Source organism: Pseudophryne corroboree, chromosome 3, assembly GCF_028390025.1.
Source record: "Pseudophryne corroboree isolate aPseCor3 chromosome 3, aPseCor3.hap2, whole genome shotgun sequence".
NCBI lineage: Eukaryota > Metazoa > Chordata > Amphibia > Anura > Myobatrachidae > Pseudophryne > Pseudophryne corroboree.
Genome location: NC_086446.1, coordinates 800,214,777 through 800,240,550, shown reverse-complemented (window position 1 = coordinate 800,240,550; position 25,774 = coordinate 800,214,777).

Below are 25,774 nucleotides of genomic sequence, written 5' to 3'. Positions count from 1 at the left end.
TATATATATAAAATTGTATATAATATATATATATATATATAATATTGTATACCACCTACCCGTGTTTTTTTTTTTTTCATTCTTCTTTATACATACTACTATAGTAGCTTACTGTAGCAGTCTGCGGTGCTGTGCTGACCTGACAGTGTCCAGCAGGTCCGTCATCAGTCATTACATAATAAATATATATAGTACCTGTCCGGCTGCAGTACTAGTGATATTATATTGATTTCATCTCATTATCAATAATTTATCATCCAGTCTAGACTCTATATTAGCAGCAGACACAGTACGTTAGTCCACGGCTGTAGCTACCTCTGTGTCGGCACTCGGCAGTCCATCCATAATTGTATACCACCTACCCGTGTTTTTTTTTTTTTCTTTCTTCTTTGTACATACTACTATAGAGTATAGTAGCTTACTGTAGCAGTCTGCGGTGCTGCTGAGCTGACAGTGTCCAGCAGGTCCGTCATCAGTCATCATTACCTAATAAATATATTATCTACCTGTCCGGCTGCAGTACTAGTGATATTATATATACATACATATATATATTGATTTCATCTCATTATCAATCATCCAGTCTATATTAGCAGCAGACACAGTACGTTAGTCCACGGCTGTAGCTACCTCTGTGTCGGCACTCGGCAGTCCATCCATAATTGTATACCACCTACCCGTGGTTTTTTTTTTCTTTCTTATTTGTACATACTACTATAGTATAGTAGCTTACTGTAGCAGTCTGCGGTGCTGCTGAGCTGACAGTGTCCAGCAGGTCCGTCATCAGTCATCATTACCTAATAAATATATTATCTACCTGTCCGGCTGCAGTACTAGTGATATTATATATACATACATATATATATATATTGATTTCATCTCATTATCAATCATCCAGTCTATATTAGCAGCAGACACAGTACGTTAGTCCACGGCTGTAGCTACCTCTGTGTCGGCACTCGGCAGTCCATCCATAATTGTATACCACCTACCCGTGGTTTTTTTATTTCTTTCTTCTTTGTACATACTACTATAGTATAGTAGCTTACTGTAGCAGTCTGCGGTGCTGCTGAGCTGACAGTGTCCAGCAGGTCCGTCATCAGTCATCATTACCTAATAAATATATTATCTACCTGTCCGGCTGCAGTACTAGTGATATTATATATACATACATATATATATATTGATTTCATCTCATTATCATCCAGTCTATATTAGCAGCAGACACAGTACGGTAGTCCACGGCTGTAGCTACCTCTGTGTCGGCACTCGGCAGTCCATCCATAATTGTATACCACCTACCCGTGGTTTTTTTTTTTCTTTCTTCTTTGTACATACTACTATAGAGTATAGTAGCTTACTGTAGCAGTCTGCGGTGCTGCTGAGCTGACAGTGTCCAGCAGGTCCGTCATCAGTCATCATTACCTAATAAATATATTATCTACCTGTCCGGCTGCAGTACTAGTGATATTATATATACATACATATATATATTGATTTCATCTCATTATCAATCATCCAGTCTATATTAGCAGCAGACACAGTACGTTAGTCCACGGCTGTAGCTACCTCTGTGTCGGCACTCGGCAGTCCATCCATAATTGTATACCACCTACCCGTGGTTTTTTTCTTTTCTTTCTTCTTTGTACATACTACTATAGTATAGTAGCTTACTGTAGCAGTCTGCGGTGCTGCTGAGCTGACAGTGTCCAGCAGGTCCGTCATCAGTCATCATTACCTAATAAATATATTATCTACCTGTCCGGCTGCAGTACTAGTGATATTATATATACATACATATATATATATATATTGATTTCATCTCATTATCAATCATCCAGTCTATATTAGCAGCAGACACAGTACGTTAGTCCACGGCTGTAGCTACCTCTGTGTCGGCACTCGGCAGTCCATCCATAATTGTATACCACCTACCCGTGTTTTTTTTTTTCTTTCTTCTTTGTACATACTACTATAGAGTATAGTAGCTTACTGTAGCAGTCTGCGGTGCTGCTGAGCTGACAGTGTCCAGCAGGTCCGTCATCAGTCATCATTACCTAATAAATATATTATCTACCTGTCCGGCTGCAGTACTAGTGATATTATATATACATACATATATATATATTGATTTCATCTCATTATCATCCAGTCTATATTAGCAGCAGACACAGTACGGTAGTCCACGGCTGTAGCTACCTCTGTGTCGGCACTCGGCAGTCCATCCATAATTGTATACCACCTACCCGTGGTTTTTTTTTTCTTTCTTCTTTGTACATACTACTATAGAGTATAGTAGCTTACTGTAGCAGTCTGCGGTGCTGCTGAGCTGACAGTGTCCAGCAGGTCCGTCATCAGTCATCATTACCTAATAAATATATTATCTACCTGTCCGGCTGCAGTACTAGTGATATTATATATACATACATATATATATTGATTTCATATCATTATCATCCAGTCTATATTAGCAGCAGACACAGTACGGTAGTCCACGGCTGTAGCTACCTCTGTGTCGGCACTCGGCAGTCCATCCATAATTGTATACCACCTACCCGTGTTTTTTTTTTCTTTCTTCTTTGTACATACTACTATAGTATAGTAGCTTACTGTAGCAGTCTGCGGTGCTGCTGAGCTGATAGTGTCCAGCAGGTCCGTCATCAGTCATCATTACCTAATAAATATATTATCTACCTGTCCGGCTGCAGTACTAGTGATATTATATATACATACATATATATATTGATTTCATATCATTATCATCCAGTCTATATTAGCAGCAGACACAGTACGTTAGTCCACGGCTGTAGCTACCTCTGTGTCGGCACTCGGCAGTCCATCCATAAGTATACTAGTATCCATCCATCTCCATTGTTTACCTGAGGTGCCTTTTAGTTGTGCCTATTAAAATATGGAGAACAAAAATGTTGAGGTTCCAAAATTAGGGAAAGATCAAGATCCACTTCCACCTCGTGCTGAAGCTGCTGCCACTAGTCATGGCCGAGACGATGAAATGCCAGCAACGTCGTCTGCCAAGGCCGATGCCCAATGTCATAGTACAGAGCATGTCAAATCCAAAACACCAAATATCAGTAAAAAAAGGACTCCAAAACCTAAAATAAAATTGTCGGAGGAGAAGCGTAAACTTGCCAATATGCCATTTACCACACGGAGTGGCAAGGAACGGCTGAGGCCCTGGCCTATGTTCATGGCTAGTGGTTCAGCTTCACATGAGGATGGAAGCACTCAGCCTCTCGCTAGAAAAATGAAAAGACTAAAGCTGGCAAAAGCAGTAGCACCGCAAAGAACTGTGCGTTCTTCGAAATCCCAAATCCACAAGGAGAGTCCGACTCCAATTGTGTCGGTTGCGATGCCTGACCTTCCCAACACTGGACGTGAAGAGCATGCGCCTTCCACCATTTGCACGCCCCCTGCAAGTGCTGGAAGGAGCACCCGCAGTCCAGTTCCTGATAGTCAGATTGAAGATGTCAGTGTTGAAGTACACCAGGATAAGGAGGATATGGGTGTTGCTGGCGCTGGGGAGGAAATTGACCAGGAGGATTCTGATGGTGAGGTGGTTTGTTTAAGTCAGGCACCCGGGGAGACACCTGTTGTCCATGGGAGGAATATGGCCACTGACATGCCTGGTGAAAATACCAAAAAAATCAGCTCTTCGGTGTGGAAGTATTTCAACAGAAATGCGGACAACAGGTGTCAAGCCGTGTGTTGCCTTTGTCAAGCTGTAATAAGTAGGGGTAAGGACGTTAACCACCTCAGAACATCCTCCCTTATACGTCACCTGCAGCGCATTCATAATAAGTCAGTGACAAGTTCAAAAACTTTGGGTGACAGCGGAAGCAGTCCACTGACCAGTAAATCCCTTCCTCTTGTAACCAAGCTCACGCAAACCACCCCACCAACTCCCTCAGTGTCAATTTCCTCCTTCCCCAGGAATGCCAATAGTCCTGCAGGCCATGTCACTGGCAATTCTGACGATTCCTCTCCTGCCTGGGATTCCTCCGATGCATCCTTGCGTGTAACGCCTACTGCTGCTGGCGCTGCTGTTGTTGCTGCTGGGAGTCGATGGTCATCCCAGAGGGGAAGTCGTAAGACCACTTTTACTACTTCCACCAAGCAATTGACTGTCCAACAGTCCTTTGCGAGGAAGATGAAATATCACAGCAGTCATCCTACTGCAAAGCGGATAACTGAGGCCTTGGCATCCTGGGTGGTGAGAAACGTGGTTCCGGTATCCATCATTACTGCAGAGCCAACTAGAGACTTGTTGGAGGTACTGTGTCCCCGGTACCAAATACCATCTAGGTTCCATTTCTCTAGGCAGGCGATACCGAAAATGTACACAGACCTCAGAAAAAGAGTCACCAGTGTCCTAAAAAATGCAGCTGTACCCAATGTCCACTTAACCACGGACATGTGGACAAGTGGAGCAGGGCAGGGTCAGGACTATATGACTGTGACAGCCCACTGGGTAGATGTATGGACTCCCGCCGCAAGAACAGCAGCGGCGGCACCAGTAGCAGCATCTCGCAAACGCCAACTCTTTCCTAGGCAGGCTACGCTTTGTATCACCGCTTTCCAGAATACGCACACAGCTGAAAACCTCTTACGGCAACTGAGGAAGATCATCGCGGAATGGCTTACCCCAATTGGACTCTCCTGTGGATTTGTGGCATCGGACAACGCCAGCAATATTGTGTGTGCATTAAATATGGGCAAATTCCAGCACGTCCCATGTTTTGCACATACCTTGAATTTGGTGGTGCAGAATTATTTAAAAAACGACAGGGGCGTGCAAGAGATGCTGTCGGTGGCCAGAAGAATTGCGGGACACTTTCGGCGTACAGGCACCACGTACAGAAGACTGGAGCACCACCAAAAACTACTGAACCTGCCCTGCCATCATCTGAAGCAAGAAGTGGTAACGAGGTGGAATTCAACCCTCTATATGCTTCAGAGGTTGGAGGAGCAGCAAAAGGCCATTCAAGCCTATACAATTGAGCACGATATAGGAGGTGGAATGCACCTGTCTCAAGCGCAGTGGAGAATGATTTCAACGTTGTGCAAGGTTCTGATGCCCTTTGAACTTGCCACACGTGAAGTCAGTTCAGACACTGCCAGCCTGAGTCAGGTCATTCCCCTCATCAGGCTTTTGCAGAAGAAGCTGGAGACATTGAAGGAGGAGCTAACACGGAGCGATTCCGCTAGGCATGTGGGACTTGTGGATGGAGCCCTTAATTCGCTTAACAAGGATTCACGGGTGGTCAATCTGTTGAAATCAGAGCACTACATTTTGGCCACCGTGCTCGATCCTAGATTTAAAGCCTACCTTGGATCTCTCTTTCCGGCAGACACAAGTCTGCTGGGGTTGAAAGACCTGCTGGTGAGAAAATTGTCAAGTCAAGCGGAACGCGACCTGTCAACATCTCCTCCTTCACATTCTCCCGCAACTGGGGGTGCGAGGAAAAGGCTCAGAATTCCGAGCCCACCCGCTGGCGGTGATGCAGGGCAGTCTGGAGCGACTGCTGATGCTGACATCTGGTCCGGACTGAAGGACCTGACAATGATTAAGGACATGTCGTCTACTGTCACTGCATATGATTCTCTCAACATTGAAAGAATGGTGGAGGATTATATGAGTGACCGCATCCAAGTAGGCACGTCACACAGTCCGTACTTATACTGGCAGGAAAAAGAGGCAATTTGGAGGCCCTTGCACAAACTGGCTTTATTCTACCTAAGTTGTCCTCCCACAAGTGTGTACTCCGAAAGAGTGTTTAGTGCCGCCGCTCACCTTGTCAGCAATCGGCGTACGAGGTTACATCCAGAAAATGTGGAGAAGATGATGTTCATTAAAATGAATTATAATCAATTCCTCCGTGGAGACATTGACCAGCAGCAATTGCCTCCACAAAGTACACAGGGAGCTGAGATGGTGGATTCCAGTGGGGACGAATTGATAATCTGTGAGGAGGGGGATGTACACGGTGATATATCGGAGGATGATGATGAGGTGGACATCTTGCCTCTGTAGAGCCAGTTTGTGCAAGGAGAGATTAATTGCTTCTTTTTTGGTGGGGGTCCAAACCAACCCGTCATTTCAGTCACAGTCGTGTGGCAGACCCTGTCACTGAAATGATGGGTTGGTTAAAGTGTGCATGTCCTGTTTATACAACATAAGGGTGGGTGGGAGGGCCCAAGGACAATTCCATCTTGCACCTCTTTTTTCTTTAATTTTTCTTTGCGTCATGTGCTGTTTGTGGAATGTTTTCTGGAAGGGCCATCCTGCGTGACACTGCAGTTCCACTCCTAGATGGGCCCGGTGTTTGTGTCGGCCACTAGGGTCGCTTATCTTACTCACACAGCTACCTCATTGCGCCTCTTTTTTTCTTTGCGTCATGTGCTGTTTGGGGAGGGTTTTTTGGAAGGGACATCCTGCGTGACACTGCAGTGCCACTCCTAGATGGGCCCGGTGTTTGTGTCGGCCACTAGGGTCGCTTATCTTACTCACACAGCTACCTCATTGCGCCTCTTTTTTTCTTTGCGTCATGTGCTGTTTGGGGAGGTTTTTTTGGAAGGGACATCCTGCGTGACACTGCAGTGCCACTCCTAGATGGGCCCGGTGTTTGTGTCGGCCACTAGGGTCGCTTAGCTTAGTCATCCAGCGACCTCGGTGCAAATTTTAGGACTAAAAATAATATTGTGAGGTGTGAGGTATTCAGAATAGACTGAAAATTAGTGTAAATTATGGTTTTTGAGGTTAATAATACTTTGGGATCAAAATGACCCCCAAATTCTATGATTTAAGTTGTTTTTTAGTGTTTTTTAAAAAAAACACCCGAATCCAAAACACACCCGAATCCGACAAAAAAAATTCGGTGAGGTTTTGCCAAAACGCGGTCGAACCCAAAACACGGCCGCGGAACCGAACCCAAAACCAAAACACAAAACCCGAAAAATTTCCGGCGCTCATCTCTAGTAGTAAAGGCCCCCAGTAGTTTGCCCCCAGTACTAGAGCCCCCCAGTAGTTTGCCCCTCTGTAGTTTGCCCCAGTAGTTTGCCCCCAGTACTAGAGCCCCCCAGTAGTTTGCCCCAGCAGTAAAGCCCCCCAGTAGTTTGCCCCCAGTACTAGAGCCCCCCAGTAGTTTGCCCCTCTGTAGTTTGCCCCAGTAGTAAAGGCCCCCAGTAGAAACGCCTGTGGTACACATATAGGAGGGAGGGAGGGGGGAGGGGGAAGAACTATACTTACCTAGCCCCGCTCCCGCCGCAGTCCTCTCTCGCCGCCCGCTCCTCTGCACTATGAGAGAGACGTCATGACGTCTCTCCCATAGCGCGCACTGACAGAGCCGGAAGCCGGAGCTCAGTACTGAGCTCCTGCCTCCGGCTGCCGCTGCGGAGAGGGAGACGGGCGCCCGCTGGTAACGCGATCTCAGCGGGCGCCCGGCATCTCCCTGCAGCGCCGCCCGGGACATCGGGTTAGGTGAGCCGGGGGAGGCGGAACTGCGTTCCGTCTCCTGGTGGAACTGACGGAACGCAGTTCCGGCCCGTTCCGGCTCACTTTAACCCCTGTATCTATCTATCTATCTATCTATCTATCTATCTATCTATCTATCTATCTATCTATCTATCTATCTATCTAGAAATTGGGATTATTTTCCTAGGTACAAAACTCATATGTATGTAGCCCTTTGGATAGTTAGTAATGTGATATGCTATACTATTTGGGCACCTCAGTGTGACACTAACATTTTTATGTTATTATAAAATGTGATATTCATTTATGTGTATTTGTATCATGTCAGTGCTACAAATTAAAAGCCTCATTTCAGGTGCTAATTAGGTAATTAATCAACTAATACAGAGGTTCTCAAACTTTGTGCCGTGGCTTCCTGGGGTGCCTTGGGACACTTGCAGGGGTGCCCTGGGTTTTTGATCCAGGAACAATTCAAATTATTTATGGTCAATATAATAGGCAAAACCAGTGCTGGTGGCTACCAGTCATAAAATATGTGGACAAACAGAAGCAAATCCTGTCCCTCACCACACAACTGACGCTAAGGATGACATATAAACACAATTTACTTGATTTAATATCTATTTCTAAATCTCTCAATAAGAAACATTTGGGATGGGTGTCCCGTGAAAACAAATCTGATACTCTAGGACACTGTGATTCAAAAAAGTTTTGGAACCATTGAACTAATGTAATAACAACCAATCAGAAGCCCCTAATGGGGATATATTGAAGCCAATGTAGCCTCTAACACATCCTCTGAAGAAACTGCTGTGCTTGGAGGTGGAGAAACGCGATAGAAAACCAATCAGAAGGTGGAACGCAAAAACCGGAGTTTGCGGACCACAAGTAAATCGTTCCCTGATTTCCTACACAGGTGTGGCTGCACGAACATACAGCGCCCTGCAAACACAGGTCCTGCGCCCACCTTCAGTACACTTTACATAGCGGTGCACAGGTCCTGCCCCCACCTTCAGTGCACTTTACATAGCGGTGCACAGGTCCTGCCCCCACCTTCAGTGCACTTTACATAGCGGTGCACAGGTCCTGCCCCCACCTTCAGTGCACTTTACATAGCGGTGCACAGGTCCTGCCCCCACCTTCAGTGCACTTTACATAGCGGTGCACAGGTCCTGCCCCCACCTTCAGTGCACTTTACATTGCGGTGAACAGGTCCTGCCCCCACCTTCAGTGCACTTTACATAGCGGTGCACAGGTCCTGCCCCCACCTTCAGTGCACTTTACATAGCGGTGCACAGGTCCTGCCCCCACCTCCAGTGCACTTTACATAGCGGTGCACAGGTCCTGCCCCCACCTTCAGTGCACTTTACATAGCGGTGCACAGGTCCTGCCCCCACCTTCAGTGCACTTTACATAGCGGTGCACAGGTCCTGCCCCCACCTTCAGTGCACTTTACATAGCGGTGCACAGGTCCTGCCCCCACCTTCAGTGCACTTTACATAGCGGTGCACAGGTCCTGCCCCCACCTTCAGTGCACTTTACATTGCGGTGCACAGGTCCTGCCCCCACCTTCAGTGCACTTTACATTGCGGTGCACAGGTCCTGCCCCCACCTTCAGTGCACTTTACATAGCGGTGCACAGGTCCTGCCCCCACCTCCAGTGCACTTTACATAGCGGTGCACAGGTCCTGCCCCCACCTTCAGTGCACTTTACATAGCGGTGCACAGGTCCTGCCCCCACCTTCAGTGCACTTTACATAGCGGTGCACAGGTCCTGCCCCCACCTTCAGTGCACTTTACATAGCGGTGCACAGGTCCTGCCCCCACCTTCAGTGCACTTTACATTGCGGTGCACAGGTCCTGCCCCCACCTTCAGTGCACTTTACATAGCGGTGCACAGGTCCTGCCCCCACCTTCAGTGCACTTTACATAGCGGTGCACAGGTCCTGCCCCCACCTTCAGTGCACTTACACAGCAGTGCGCAGGTCCTGCCCCCACCTTCAGTGCACTTTACATAGAGGTGCACAGGTCCTGCACCCACCTTCAGTGCACTTTACATAGCGGTGCATAGGTCCTGCCCCCACCTTCAGTGCACTTCACATTGCGGTGCACAGGTCCTGCCCCCACCTTCAGTGCACTTTACATTGCGGTGCACAGGTCCTGCCCCCACCTTCAGTGCACTTTACATTGCGGCGCACATTAAGATTACCAACAAGCTGGTTGTGCATTGGGACACTCGGCATCTATTAGGAAGGCAATTAGCTGCCACATTTCAAGTTTCCACTATAAGGGTGATGTGTAAATGCTGCTAATTTAATGCATCTGGAAATCTTTATGTTACACTCTGCATTTGCTCTCTTACAGCTTATTTCAATCTGGCATTGACAGTGCATGCAAAATCCTGTTATTTGCAATCTCTGTCGCTATTAACCCTTATTTGCTGAGCGTGTGGAAAAACTCCAATTCCGCTCATTTTATGGAAACTGTTCACTGAGGTTTTGAGTGTAATGTCAGCCACAAGGCAGAATTATTAACAGCATAATTGCGATGCCTGCTGTTTCACGTGCTACTTTTTACACTGATTTTTGAAATGTTATTTTTATGTTTATTTTATTGAAAAATGTATGACATTGTCTAACTAATAAATTATGTTACATATTCCAACAAGCAGCTGGTTACTCTGACGTCTCTCCCATAGATCCGAGGAGCGGCGCCGGCGGGCGGAGACGGAGGGCAGCAGCGGTCGGAAAGCAGGAGCGGGGATTGTAAGTATTCATTTATTTTATTTTTTTGTAAGCGGCGCAACTAGGGGGCATAAGTCTACAGGGGGCACAGTACTAGGGGCAGTACTACTGGGCGCACAACTCTACAGGGGGCACAGTACTAGGGGCAGTACTACTGGGCGCACAACTCTACAGGGGGCACAGTACTAGGGGCAGTACTACTGGGCGCACAACTCTACAGGGGGCACAGTACTAGGGGCAGTACTACTGGGCGCACAAATCTACAGGGGGCACAGTACTGAGGGCAATACTACTGGGGGCACAACTCTACAGGGGGCACAGTACTGGGGGCAAAACTACTGAGGGCACAGCTACAGGGGGCAAAATTGACCATGCCCCTTTTTCCATGAAGCCACAAGGTCTAGATCCGGCCCTGTTTATAGGATTACTAACTGAGCACAGAGCAGGTGCAGGTGCACAGAACCTCATAGGAAAAGTATCAGCATCAAATGACTCCCAGCTGTGCATGCTTAAATGCTCTGCACTGCAGTTACTAATTCACAAGTGGGTAGCCTATGACCTCCCAGCTGCAGATTGTCAGAAAGGCGCTGAATAACTCACTGACATGTCACTGCCAAGCCCTGTAAGCATGCTAGGAGAGGTCACCTTGCACCATTGTATATAGTATTGTGCGTCTCACAGACCATACCAGCAGCACATGGCTCCTGGCACAATGCTAAAACAGCGCCGCCTATGGCACACAGTCAGCCCCATGGCACAAATCCCCCGATGTGATGACTGTCAGTGCCTTCTTTTTTTTCTTATAGGTGAATTGGTTGGCAGTCGCAAGTGAATCATCTGGGATTGGGAGTTAGGGCGGCAGGGTAGAGGGGAAGCGGGGGCAGATCTGGTCCTGTAAATGGGAGGGTGTAGAGGAGAGGGTGGGTTTAGTCCTGTAAATGGGAGGGAGCAGAGTAGAGGAGCAGTGCACTGGGCCCCTCCCCATCCTCCAGCGGTAGGGGTGGGGGTGCTATCAGTAGCAGCTTTGGTGTCCCACGGGCGGTAGGGTGTGTTCTATCTTCGGGTGTAGTATGGTATGCCTGAGGCCAGGCTCCCGGCGGCCAGCATACCGGCGCCGGAATCACGACCACCGGCATACTGACAGCTGGGTGAGCGCAAATGAGCCCCTTGCGGACTCGCTTCGCTTGCCACGCTGCGGGCACGGTGGCGCGCTACGCACGCCACCCTATCTATTATCCCTCCAGGAGGGTTGTGGACCCCCAAAAGGGAGAAAAGGTGTCGGTATGCTGGGTGTCGGGATTCCGGCGCCGGTATACTGTGCGCCAGGTTCCCAACAGCCGGCAAACTAAATTCCACCCCTATCTTCCACTCAGCATGTAGGACCTGGAGCAGTCATTTCTGCTAATTACTACTTTACTGCACAGATGGTGGGAGATGGGGCAGGAGGGAGAACACTAAACTGAAGAAGGGGGCATTGGGCTGAATAAAGGGGCCCCAGCACATGACTTCCAGGGTGGCAGGGGGTGTTTAATACGCAGGAGAGGGGTGGATAGTGAAGTGGGCTTAATATTCATAATTTTCTGGAGGGAGGCTAGCTTACTTGACTGCAGATATCTCAAGTTCCTGAAAATAGATTTATTTGCTTTCAATGGGATAAAAAAAAACTAGACAGTACCACCTTTCAGGAGGTGCTGGGGACACCTGTCAGGAGGTACTGGGGACACCTTTCAGGAGGTATTGGGGACACCTTACAGGAGGTACTGGGGACACCTTTCAGGAGATACTGGGGACACCTTTCAGGAGGTACTGGGGACACCTTTCAGGAGGTATTGGGGACACCTTTCAGGAGGTACTGGGGTCACCTTTCAGGAGGTGCTGGGGACACCTTTTAGGAGGTACTGTGGACACCTTTCAGGAGGTACTGTGGACACCTTTCAGGAGGTACTGGGGTCACCTTTCAGGAGGTGCTGGGGACACCTTTCAGGAGGTGCTGGGAACACCTTTCAGGAGGTGCTGGGGACACCTTTCAGGAGGTGCTGGGGACACCTTTCAGGAGGTGCTGGGGACACCTTTCAGGAAGTGCTGGGGACACCTTTCAGGAGGTGCTGGGGACACCTTTCAGGAGGTACTGGGGACACCTTTCAGGAGGTATTGGGGACACCTTACAGGAGGTACTGGGGACACCTTTCAGGAGGTATTGGGGACACCTTTCAGGAGGTACTGGGAGATGGGGCAGGAGGGAGAACACTAAACTGTAGAAGGGGTCAGTGGGCTGAATAAAGGGGCCCCGACACATGACTTCCAGGGTGGTAGGGGGTGTTTAATACGCAGGAGAGGGGTGGATAGTGGAGTGGGCTTAATATTCATAATTTTATGGAGGGAGGCTAGCTTACTTGACTGCAGATATCTCAAATTCCTGAAAATAGATTTATTTGCTTTCAATGGGATAAAAAAAACTAGACAGTACCACCTTTCAGGAGGTGCTGGGGACACCTGTCAGGAGGTACTGGGGACACCTTTCAGGAGGTATTGGGGACACCTTACAGGAGGTACTGGGGACACATTTCAGGAGATACTGGGGACACCTTTCAGGAGGTACTGGGGACACCTTTCAGGAGGTATTGGGGACACCTTTCAGGAGGTACTGGGGTCACCTTTCAGGAGGTGCTGGGGACACCTTTCAGGAGGTGCTGGGAACACCTTTCAGGAGGTGCTGGGGACACCTTTCAGGAGGTACTGGGGACACCTTTCAGGAGGTACTGGGGACACCTTTCAGGAGGTACTGGGGACACCTTTCAGGAGGTGCTGGGGTCACCTTTCAGGAGGTGCTGGGAACACCTTTCAGGAGGTGCTGGGAACATCTTTCAGGAGGTGCTGGGGACACCTTTCAGGAGTTACTGGGGACACCTTTCAGGAGGTACTGGGGACACCTTCCAGGAGGTACTGGGGACACCTTTCAGGAGATACTGGGGACTTGGGGATCAGAGTTTAGGAGCTAGAGCAATCCACTGATGACAATATAAAATTGCATGCCAGGCGTGTGGAGCTGGAGCAGGGACCAGCTGCTGGAAGGCTGATATCTCTGGATCTGGGCATACTAGAAACAAGCTGCCGGTCTCCACTTTTGGATTATACCCTCAGAAAAACTCTAAGTCAGACAGAACCCGAGATATCTGGCTGGGAAGAGCAACTAACAGGCCCGAATGGGTACCACTGCTTTGAAGCTGGATTTCTCCGGTTCCCCCGGGCCGTTTTTCAAAAATCTGGTACCCCTGGAAAAAGGGGACCCTCAGCTATCAGTCTAGGGTCCTTATACTCCTGGGGCCCTTGGGCAAGTGCCCACTGAGCCCATATGAAAAGACGGCCCTGTAGAGGAGGGGAAGGAGGGGGGCGGGTCTGGTCCTGTAAATGAGAGGGAGCAGAGTAAAGGAGGGGAAGGAGGGGGCGGGTCTGGTCCTGTAAATGGGAGGGAACAGAGTAGAGGAGGGGAAGGAGGGGGCGGGCCTGGTCCTGTAAATGGGAGGGAGCAGAGTAGAGGAGGGGAAGGAGGGGGCGGGTCTGGTCCTGTAAATGAGAGGGAGCAGAGTAGAGGAGGGGAAGGAGGGGGCAGGTCTGGTCCTGTAAATCGGAGGGAGCATTGTAGAGGAGGGGTAGGAGGGGGCGGGTCTGGTCCTGTAAATGGGAGGGAACAGAGTAGAGGAGGGGAAGGAGGGGGTGGGTCTGGTCCTGTAAATGGGAGGGAGCAGAGGAGAGGAGAGGAAGGAGGGGGCGGGTCTGGTCCTGTAAATGGGAGGGAGCAGAGTAGAGGAGGGGAAGGAGGGGGCGGGTCTGGTCCTGTAAATGTGAGGGAGCAGACTAGAGGGGGTGAAGGAGGGGGCATGTCTGGTCCTGTAAATGGAGGGAGCATTGTAGAGGAGGGGAAGGAGGGGGCGGGTCTGGTCCTGTAAATGGGGGGGAGCAGAGTAGAGGAGAGGAAGGAGGGGGCAGTCTTGTCCTGTAAATGGGAGGGAGCATTGTAGAGGAGGGGAAGGAGGGGGCGGGTCTGGTCCTGTAAATAAGAGGGAGCACAGTAGAGGAGGGGAAGGAGGGGGTGGATCTGGTCCTGTAAATGGGGGGGGAGCAGAGTAGAGGAGGGGAAGGAGGGGGCAGTCTTGTCCTGTAAATGGGTGGGAGCAGAATAGAGGAGGGGAAGGAGGGGCGGGTCTGGTCCTGTAAATGAGAGGGAGCAGAGTAGAGGAGGGGAAGGAGGGGGTGGGCCCAGTCCTTTAAATGGGAGGGAGCAGAGTAGAGGAGAGGAAGGAGGGGGCGGGTCTGGTCCTGTAAATGGGAGGGAGTAGAGGAGGTGAAGGAGGGGGGCCGGCCTGGTCCTGTAAATGGGGGGGAGCAGAGTAGAGGAGGGGAAGGAGGGGGCAGGCCTGGTCCTGTAAATGGGAGGGAGCATTGTAGAGGAGGGGAAGGAGGGGGCAGGTCTGGTCCTGTAAATGGGAGGGAACAGGGTAGAGGAGGGGAAGGAGGGGGCGGGTCTGGTCCTGTAAATGGGAGGGAACAGAGTAGAGGAGGGGAAGGATGGGGCGGGTCTGGTCCTGTAAATGGGGGGGAGCAGAGTAGAGGAGGGGAAGGAGGGGGCAGTCTTGTCCTGTAAATGGGGGGGGAGCAGAATAGAGGAGGGGAAACAGAGGGGCGGGCCTGGTCCTGTAAATGGGAGGGAGCAGAGTAAAGGAGGGGAAGGAGGGGGGCGGGCCTGGTCCTGTAAATGGGGGGGAGCAGAGTAGAGGAGGGGAAGGAGGGGGCAGGTCTGGTCCTGTAAATGGGAGGGAGCAGAGTAGATGAGGTGAAGGAGGGGGGCCGGCCTGGTCCTGTAAATGGGGGGAGCAGAGTAGAGGAGGGGAAGGAGGGGGCAGGTCTGGTCCTGTAAATGGGAGGGAGCATTGTAGAGGAGGGGAAGGAGGGGACGGGTCTGGTCCTATAAATGGGAGGGAGCATTGTAGAGGAGGGGAAGGAGGGGGCGGGTCTTGTCCTGTAAATGGGAGGGAGCAGAGTAGAGGAGGGGAAGGAGGGTCGGGTCTGGTTCTGTAAATGGGAGGGAACAGAGTAGAGGAGGGGAAGGAGGGGGTGGGTCTGGTCCTGTAAATGGGAGGGAGCAGAGTAGAGGAGGGGAAAGAGGGGGCAGGTCTGGTCCTGTAAATGAGAGGGAGCATTGTAGAGGAGGGGAAGGAGGGGGCAGTCTTGTCCTGTAAATGAGAGGGAGCAGAGTAGAGGAGGGGAAGGAGGGGGCGGGTCTGGTCCTGTAAATGAGAGGGAGCATTGTAGAGGAGGGGAAGGAGGGGGCAGTCTGGTCCTGTAAATGAGAGGGAGCATTGTAGAGGAGGGGAAGGAGGGGCAGTCTTGTCCTGTAAATGGGGGGGAGGGGAGCAGAGTAGAGGAGGGGAAGGAGGGGGTGGATCTGGTCCTGTAAATGGGGGGGGGGGGGCAGAGTAGAGGAGGGGAAGGAGGGGGCAGTCTGGTCCTGTAAAATGAGAGGGAGCATTGTAGAGGAGGGGAAGGAGGGGCAGTCTTGTCCTGTAAATGGGAGGGAGCAGAGTAGAGGAGGGGAAGGAGGGGGCAGTCTCGTCCTGTAAATGGGGGGGAGCAGAGTAGAGGAGGGGAAGGAGGGGGTGGATCTGGTCCTATAAATGGGGGGGGGCAGAGTAGAGGAGGGGAAGGAGGGGGCGGGTCTGGTCCTGTAAATGGGTGGGAGCAGAGTAGAGGAGGGGAAGGAGGGGGCAGTCTTGTCCTGTAAATGGGGGGGAGCAGAATAGAGGAGGGGAAGGAGGGGGTGGGTCTGGTCATGTAAATGGGGGGGGCAGAGTAGAGGAGGGGAAGGAGGGGGCGGGTCTGGTCCTGTAAATGGGAGGGAGCAGAGTAGAGGAGGGGAAGGAGGGGTGGGTCTGATCCTGTAAATGGGAGGGAGCAGAGTAGAGGAGGGGAAGGAGGGGTGGGTCTGGTCCTGTAAATGGGAGGGAGCAGAGTAGAGGAGGGGAAGGAGGGGTGGATCTGGTCCTGTAAATGGGAGGGAGCAGAGTAGAGGAGGGGAAGGAGGGGGCAGTCTTGTCCTGTAAATGGGGGGAGCAGAATAGAGGAGGGGAAGGAGGGGGTGGATCTGGTCCTGTAAATGGGGGGGGGGCAGAGTGGAGGAAGGGAAGGAGGGGGGCGGGCCTGGTCCTGTAAATGGGGGGGAGCAGAATAGAGGAGGGGAAGGATGGGGGTGGATCTGGTCCTGTAAATGGGGGGGGGGGGGGCAGAGTAGAGGAGGGGAAGGAGGGGGCGGGTCTGGTCCTGTAAATGGGTGGGAGCAGAGTAGAGGAGGGGAAGGAGGGGGCAGTCTTGTCCTGTAAATGGGGGGGAGCAGAATAGAGGAGGGTAAGGAGGGGGTGGGTCTGGTCCTGTAAATGGGGGGGAGCAGAGTAGAGGAGGGGAAGGAGGGGCGCAGGCCTGGTCCTGTAAATGGGAGGGAGCATTGTAGAGGAGGGGAAGGAGGTGGCGGGTCTGGTCCTGTAAATGGGAGGGAGCATTGTAGAGGAGGGGAAGGAGGGGGCAGGTCTGGTCCTGTAAATGGGAGGGAGCATTGCAGAGGAGGGGAAGGAGGGGGCGGGTCTGGTCCTGTAAATGGGAGGGAGCATTGTAGAGGAGGGGAAGGAGGGGGCGGGTCTGGTCCTGTAAATGGGAGGGAGCAGAGTAGAGGAGGTGAAGGAGGGGCGGGTCTGGTCCTGTAAATGGGAGGGAACAGAGTAGAGGAGGGGAAGGAGGGGGTGGGTCTGGTCCTTTAAATGAGAGGGAGCAGAGTAGAGGAGGGGAAGGAGGGGGCGGGTCTGGTCCTGTAAATGGGAGGGAGTAGAGGAGGGGGCAGGCCTGGTCCTGTTAATGGGAGGGAGCATTGTAGAGGAGGGGAAGGAGGGGGCGGGTCTGGTCCTGTAAATGGGAGGGAGCATTGTAGAGGAGGGGAAGGAGGGGGCAGGTCTGGTCCTGTAAATGGGAGGGAGCATTGTAGAGGAGGGGAAGGAGGGGGTGGGTCTGGTCCTGTAAATGGGAGGGAGCATTGTAGAGGAGGGGAAGGAGGGGGTGGGTCTGGTCCTGTAAATGGGAGGGAGCATTGTAGAGGAGGGGAAGGAGGGGGCAGTCTTGTCCTGTAAATGGGGGGGGGGGAGCATAGTAGAGTAGGGGAAGGAGGGGGCGGGTCTGGTCCTGTAAATGGGAGGGAGCATTGTAGAGGAGGGGAAGGAGGGGGTGGGTCTGGTCCTGTAAATGGGAGGGAGCATTGTAGAGGAGGGGAAGGAGGGGGCGGGTCTGGTCCTGTAAATGGGAGGGAGCATTGTAGAGGAGGGTAAGGAGGGGGTGGATCTGGTCCTGTAAATGAGAGGGAGCAGAGTAGAGGAGGGGAAGGAGGGGGCAGTCTTGTCCTGTAAATGGGGGGAGCAGAATAGAGGAGGGGAAGGAGGGGGTGGATCTGGTCCTGTAAATGGGGGGGGGGGGGGGGGGCAGAGTAGAGTAGGGGAAGGAGGGGCGGGTTTGGTCCTGTAAATGGGAGGTAGCAGGAAAGGAGTACTTGGGAAGGACAGTACTGATGCAGCACACCGGTGGCCGTCTTGTCATGTAAATGGGGGGGGCAGAGTAGAGGAGGGGAAGGAGGGGGCGGGTCTGGTCCTGTAAATGGGAGGGAGCAGAGTAGAGGAGGGGAAGGAGGGGTGGGTCTGGTCCTGTAAATGGGAGGGAGCAGAGTAGAGGAGGGGAAGGAGGGGTGGATCTGGTCCTGTAAATGGGAGGGAGCAGAGTAGAGGAGGGGAAGGAGGGGGCAGTCTTGTACTGTAAATGGGGGGAGCAGAATAGAGGAGGGGAAGGAGGGGGTGGATCTGGTCCTGTAAATGGGGGGGGGGGGCAGAGTGGAGGAGGGGAAGGAGGGGGGCGGGCCTGGTCCTGTAAATGGGGGGGAGCAGAATAGAGGAGGGGAAGGAGGGGTGGATCTGGTCCTGTAAATGGGGGGGGGGGTGCAGAGTAGAGGAGGGGAAGGAGGGGGCGGGTCTGGTCCTGTAAATGGGTGGGAGCAGAGTAGAGGAGGGGAAGGAGGGGGCAGTCTTGTCCTGTAAATGGGGGGGAGCAGAATAGAGGAGGGTAAGGAGGGGGTGGGTCTGGTCCTGTAAATGGGGGGGAGCAGAGTAGAGGAGGGGAAGGAGGGGCGCAGGCCTGGTCCTGTAAATGGGAGGGAGCATTGTAGAGGAGGGGAAGGAGGTGGCGGGTCTGGTCCTGTAAATGGGAGGGAGCATTGTAGAGGAGGGGAAGGAGGGGGCAGGTCTGGTCCTGTAAATGGGAGGGAGCATTGTAGAGGAGGGGAAGGAGGGGGCGGGTCTGGTCCTGTAAATGGGAGGGAGCATTGTAGAGGAGGGGAAGGAGGGGGCGGGTCTGGTCCTGTAAATGGGAGGGAGCAGAGTAGAGGAGGTGAAGGAGGGGCGGGTCTGGTCCTGTAAATGGGAGGGAACAGAGTAGAGGAGGGGAAGGAGGGGGTGGGTCTGGTCTTTAAATGAGAGGGAGCAGAGTAGAGGAGGGGAAGGAGGGGGCGGGTCTGGTCCTGTAAATGGGAGGGAGTAGAGGAGGGGGCAGGCCTGGTCCTGTTAATGGGAGGGAGCATTGTAGAGGAGGGGAAGGAGGGGGCGGGTCTGGTCCTGTAAATGGGAGGGAGCATTGTAGAGGAGGGGAAGGAGGGGGCAGGTCTGGTCCTGTAAATGGGAGGGAGCATTGTAGAGGAGGGGAAGGAGGGGGTGGGTCAGGTCCTGTAAATGGGAGGGAGCATTGTAGAGGAGGGGAAGGAGGGGGGTGGGTCTGGTCCTGTAAATGGGAGGGAGCATTGTAGAGGAGGGGAAGGAGGGGGCAGTCTTGTCCTGTAAATGGGGGGGGGGAGCATAGTAGAGTAGGGGAAGGAGGGGGCGGGTCTGGTCCTGTAAATGGGAGGGAGCATTGTAGAGGAGGGGAAGGAGGGGGTGGGTCTGGTCCTGTAAATGGGAGGGAGCATTGTAGAGGAGGGGAAGGAGGGGGCGGGTCTGGTCCTGTAAATGGGAGGGAGCATTGTAGAGGAGGGTAAGGAGGGGGTGGATCTGGTCCTGTAAATGAGAGGGAGCAGAGTAGAGGAGGGGAAGGAGGGGGCAGTCTTGGCCTGTAAATGGGGGGAGCAGAATAGAGGAGGGGAAGGAGTGGGTGGATCTGGTCCTGTAAATGGGGGGGGGGGGGGCAGAGTAGAGTAGGGGAAGGAGGGGTGGGTTTGGTCCTGTAAATGGGAGGTAGCAGGAAAGGAGTACTTGGGAAGGACAGTACTGATGCAGCACACCGGTGGCCGGTCCTGATGGATGGACCAGTCACCATGCCTCCTCCTTAGTCATGGTCCCACAGTGACTGGCCAGCCAGTGTACTAGAAAGAGTCACTCAGACTCTATTATTAGGACTGCCACTTTCACCGGCTGTGGACCCTTTCATTTAGGTGGGCCCCGCTAAAGTGGTCCACTATCTCCCCTCCTCCCCCATTGTCTCAAAATAAACGTCAGCTGACTATGAGAGTGCCTTGTACGGCACGGAGTGCACAGTGCCTTCACCCACTGGAGCCTTAGGACGCAGGTAACACCGCCTCAGCAAAAAATGGACAGATCCCCCAGTCCTATTCAGCCTTATGGATAATGCGGCCCTGCTGTACGTGAAATGGACTTTCCTGGGTGTAAGGGGGCCTGTTGCTAGAATTGTGCACTTGCTTAGGGCGTGAGTGCCACAGACGGATCTCAAGTGCCAATACCAGTGATGGCTGTTGCAGCTACAGACAGAAAAGCAGAGGAGTGTCAGGATGCGCACACCTGAGGAACGTGGCAGCATACCGAGCTGCGTGCGACTCACAATCAGGCAACAACATTGGGGGTCATTACGAGTTGATCGCTCGCAGCCGATTTTCGCAGCGCAGCGATCAGTTAAAAAAACGTCAAAACTGCGCATGCGTATGCACTGCAATGCACATGCACGTTGTACAAAGAGTTTTCATTGCTGAGCGATGGATTTAATGAAGAATTCGTTCGCACAGTCGATCGCAAGGAGATTGACAGGAAGAAGGCGTTTATGGGTGTCAACTGACCGTTTTCTGGGAGTGTTTGGAAAAACGCAGGCGTGTCCAAGCGTTTGCAGGGCGGGTGTCTGTTGTCAATTCCGGGCCCGGACAGGCTGAAGTGATCGCAGCGGGTGAGAAAGTCCTGGGCAACTCAGAAACTGCACAAAATGTTTTTGCAGAGCTCGACTGCAAATCTGTTTGCACACTTGCAAAGCTAAAATACGCTCCCCCGTGGACGGCTACTATGCGTTTGCACGGCTGCTAAAAGTAGCTAGTGATCGATCAACTCGGAATGAGGGCCGTTGTCACCTGGAGTCACACACAAAGCATTCACGCTGTGTTTTTTCCACACTGGTAACTGAGCATTAGTACAGGTATCTCATAGTAACAGGTGCTACACGTCTACTGAATTATATGTGTGTATGTGTGTGTATGTGTGTGTGTGTGTATGTGTGTGGGATAAAGTGGGCAAGCCTGGCAGACTGGTGGGGAGTGAGGGGCACTGAGCGTACAGAGATTAGTGAGACAGCTGGGGAGGGGGTGGGTGACACGGCTCCCAGCAAGAATCACAGCCTCACACTAGCCCTCCAAACAGGAGGAGAGAGGCACAGGCAGAGGCTGGGGTGAGGTGCAGCTACTGAGGATGGGAGAACACATCTGCAATGGATTATGAGGCAGAGGATGAGTCTGGAGAGGCAGATTCCCCTCTCTGTGCACCTACCGGCTGCTTCGCTCTCTGCACAGAGATCAGGTCATGAAGGGACAGAGTCCTCCCAACTGCTACCTGTGGGCACCTTGTAGGGAGAGAACGCCTGCCCTGCTCTAACCCTGGCAGCACCATGCCTGCTACAAGGCTTCTGTGCATCGTCTGCCTACTGCCGCTAGTATCCTTACTGGAGGGTAAGTGTCCGAATGTTCCCGACCATCCCTTGTCACACTCACTAAGCTCCACGTCTTTCCCAGACTGGTGAGTACATGGGAGACCTTGTTCAGCAACAATTACTGATCCAGAGACAGTCCTTTCCTACTAGAGTGCAAGCTTTTGGGTCCAGGCTGCAGCTTTGCCTCATTATGTCCCCCCAGCAGAAACACACACATATTAATATATGGGTTTTATAGACATATGGGAAATAATCATTTTAATAAAATATATTATTTTTCTCTAATGCACTGACACACTGGACACACACTCTCCTGTACAGTCTGTCTGGAGCACTGACACACTGGTCACACACTGTCCTGTACAGTCTGTCTGGAGCACTGACACACTGGACACACACTCTCCTGTACAGTCTGGAGCAAAGACACACTGGTCACACACTCTCCTGTACAGTCTGTCTGGAGCACTGACACACTGGTCACACACTCTCCTGTACAGTCTGTCTGGAGCACTGACACACTGGTCACACACTCTCCTGTACAGTCTGTCTGGAGCACTGACACACTGGACACACACACTCTCCTGTACAGTATGTCTGGAGCACTGACACACTGGTCACACACTCTCCTGTACAGTCTGTCTGGAGCACTGACACACTGGACACACACTCTCCTGTACAGTATGTCTGGAGCACTGACACACTGGACACACACTCTCCTGTACAGTCTGTCTGGTGCACTGACACACTGGACACACACTCTCCTGTACAGTCTGTCTGGTGCACTGACACACTGGACACACACTCTCCTGTACAGTCTGTCTGGAGCACTGACACACTGGACACACACTCTCCTGTACAGTCTGTCTGGTGCACTGACACACTGGACACACACTCTCCTGTACAGTCTGTCTGGAGCACTGACACACTGGTCACACACTCTCCTGTACAGTCTGTCTGGAGCACTGACACACTGGACACACACTCTCCTGTACAGTCTGTCTGGAGCACTGACACACTGGACACACACTCTCCTGTACAGTCTGTCTGGAGCACTGACACACTGGTCACACACTCTCCTGTACAGTCTGTCTGGAGCACTGACACACTGGTCACACACTCTCCTGTACAGTCTGTGTGGAGCACTGACACACTGGACTCACACTCTCCTGTACAGTCTGTCTGAAGCACTGACACACTGGTCACACACTCTCCTGTACAGTCTGTCTGGAGCACTGACACACTGGACACACACTCTCCTGTACAGTCTGTCTGGAGCACTGACACACTGGACACACACACTCTCCTGTACAGTCTGTCTGGAGCACTGACACACTGGACACACACTCTCCTGTACAGTCTGGAGCAAAGACACACTGGTCACACACTCTCCTGTACAGTCTGTCTGGAGCACTGACACACTGGACACACACTCTCCTGTACAGTCTGTCTGGAGCACTGACACACTGGACACATACTTTCCTGTACAGTCTGTCTGGAGCACTGACACACTGGACACACACACTCTCCTGTACAGTCTGTCTGGAGCACTGACACACTGGTCACACACTCTCCTGTACAGTCTGTCTGGAGCACTGACACACTGGACACACACTCTCCTGTACAGTCTGTCTGGAGCACTGACACACTGGACACACACTCTCCTGTACAGTCTGTCTGGAGCACTGACACACTGGTCACACACTCTCCTGTACAGTCTGTCTGGAGCACTGACACACTGGACACACACTCTCCTGTACAGTCTGTCTGGAGCACTGACACACTGGACACACACTCTCCTGTACAGTCTATCTGGAGCACTGACACACTGGTCACACACTCTCCTGTACAGTCTGTCTGGAGCACTGACACACTGGTCACACACTCTCCTGTACAGTCTGTCTGGAGCAAAGACACACTGGACACACACTCTCCTGTACAGTCTGTCTGGAGCACTGACACACTGGTCACACACTCTCCTGTACAGTCTGTCTGGAGCACTGACACACTGGACACACACTCTCCTGTACAGTCTGTCTGGAGCACTGACACACTGGTCACACACTCTCCTGTACAGTCTGTCGGGAGCACTGACACACTGGACACACACTCTCCTGTACAGTCTGTCTGGAGCACTGACACACTGGACTCACACTCTCCTGTACAGTCTGTCTGAAGCACTGACACACTGGTCACACACTCTCCTGTACAGTCTGTCTGGAGCACTGACACACTGGACACACACTTTCCTGTACAGTCTGTCTGGAGCACTGACACACTGGACACACACACTCTCCTGTACAGTCTGTCTGGAGCACTGACACACTGGACACACACTCTCCTGTACAGTCTGGAGCAAAGACACACTGGTCACACACTCTCCTGTACAGTCTGTCTGGAGCACTGACACACTGGACACACACTCTCCTGTACAGTCTGTCTGGAGCACTGACACACTGGACACACACTTTCCTGTACAGTCTGTCTGGAGCACTGACACACTGGACACACACACTCTCCTGTACAGTCTGTCTGGAGCACTGACACACTGGACACACACTCTCCTGTACAGTCTGTCTGGTGCACTGACACACTGGACACACACTCTCCTGTACAGTCTGTATGGAGCACTGACACACTGGACACACACTCTCCTGTACAGTCTGTCTGGAGCACTGACACACTGGACACACACTCTCCTGTACAGTCTGTCTGGAGCACTGACACACTGGACACACACTCTCCTGTACAGTCTGTCTGGAGCACTGACACACTGGACACACACTCTCCTGTACAGTCTGTCTGGAGCACTGACACACTGGACACACACACACTCCTGTACAGTCTGTCTGGAGCACTGACACACTGGACACACACACTCTCCTGTACAGTCTGTCTGGAGCACTGACACACTGGACACACACACTCTCCTGTACAGTCTGTCTGGAGCACTGACACACTGGACACACACTCTCCTGTACAGTCTGTCTGGAGCACTGACACACTGGTAACACACTCTCCTGTACAGTCTGTCTGAAGCACTGACACACTGGACACACACTCTCCTGTACAGTCTGTCTGGAGCACTGACACACTGGACACACACTCTCCTGTACAGTCTGTCTGGAGCACTGACACACTGGTCACACACTCTCCTGTATAGTCTGTCTGGAGCACTGACACACTGGTCACACACTCTCCTGTACAGTCTGTCTGGAGCACTGACACACTGGACACACACTCTCCTGTACAGTCTGTCTGGAGCACTGACACACTGGACACACACTCTCCTGTACAGTCTGTCTGGAGCACTGACACACTGGACACACACTCTCCTGTACAGTCTGTCTGGAGCACTGACACACTGGACACACACTCTCCTGTACAGTCTGTCTGGAGCACTGACACACTGGTCACACACTCTCCTGTACAGTCTGTCTGGAGCACTGACACACTGGTCACACACTCTCCTGTACAGTCTGTCTGGAGCACTGACACACTGGACACACACTCTCCTGTACAGTCTGTCTGGAGCACTGACACACTGGTCACACACTCTCCTGTACAGTCTGTCTGGAGCACTGACACACTGGACACACACACTCTCCTGTACAGTATGTCTGGAGCACTGACACACTGGTCACACACTCTCCTGTACAGTCTGTCTGGAGCACTGACACACTGGACACACACTCTCCTGTACAGTCTGTCTGGAGCACTGACACACTGGACACACACTCTCCTGTACAATCTGTCTGGAGCACTGACACACTGGACACACACTCTCCTGTACAGTCTGTATGGAGCACTGACACACTGGACACACACTCTCCTGTACAGTCTGTCTGGAGCTGCGACGTTTATTTCTAAATGAATGACAGTGCTCACTTCAGGAGTACAGCCCCTGGTGAGGTTGGCCGTTTGGGACAGTCCTGATTTCAGATAAGGGGTATAATTTTGGGGAGCGGGGGAAGGGGGGGGGGGGACACACGACCTATTCCCCCCTCAAGTCTAACAATAGCTATACAGTATGTTTGGTCCATGCTGTCTTATGTCACTCTGTGACTTCCCACCACAGTTACTGGGAGACCGACCCATAGATTCTAAATTCTAAAATACAGTTCTTCCTTATGCTCCTGTCTCCCAGCCTCCAGTTCCACAGTGTTTCCCTTGTTATAGAAATCTTTTTATGCTCTACTGGCTGTTCTCCCCGCTCTTCTCACGGGAGTTTCTGATTTTCACGGTTGTACATATAAATGAGTGTTAACAATTTGGTAAATCTATAGAGATGTGAATCTGAGACGTGTTAATGTAAGTAAATATAAATCCCTGGTTCTTGGCGTTACCCGAGGAGCATCCGTAGCAGATACGGTAAAAAGTGACAGGATCATTTTTGTAGTTTATTAAATTCTACCCACTGAAGGTGCGATCCAAATTTTGATCTGATTGTCCGTTTGGGCGTTATCGTTCACGCAACGCAAGCCACAAATCGGTAATGATGTCATTATGTCATCCCCTTTCATGCCCTTAGGGTAGGTTTATTAAAATT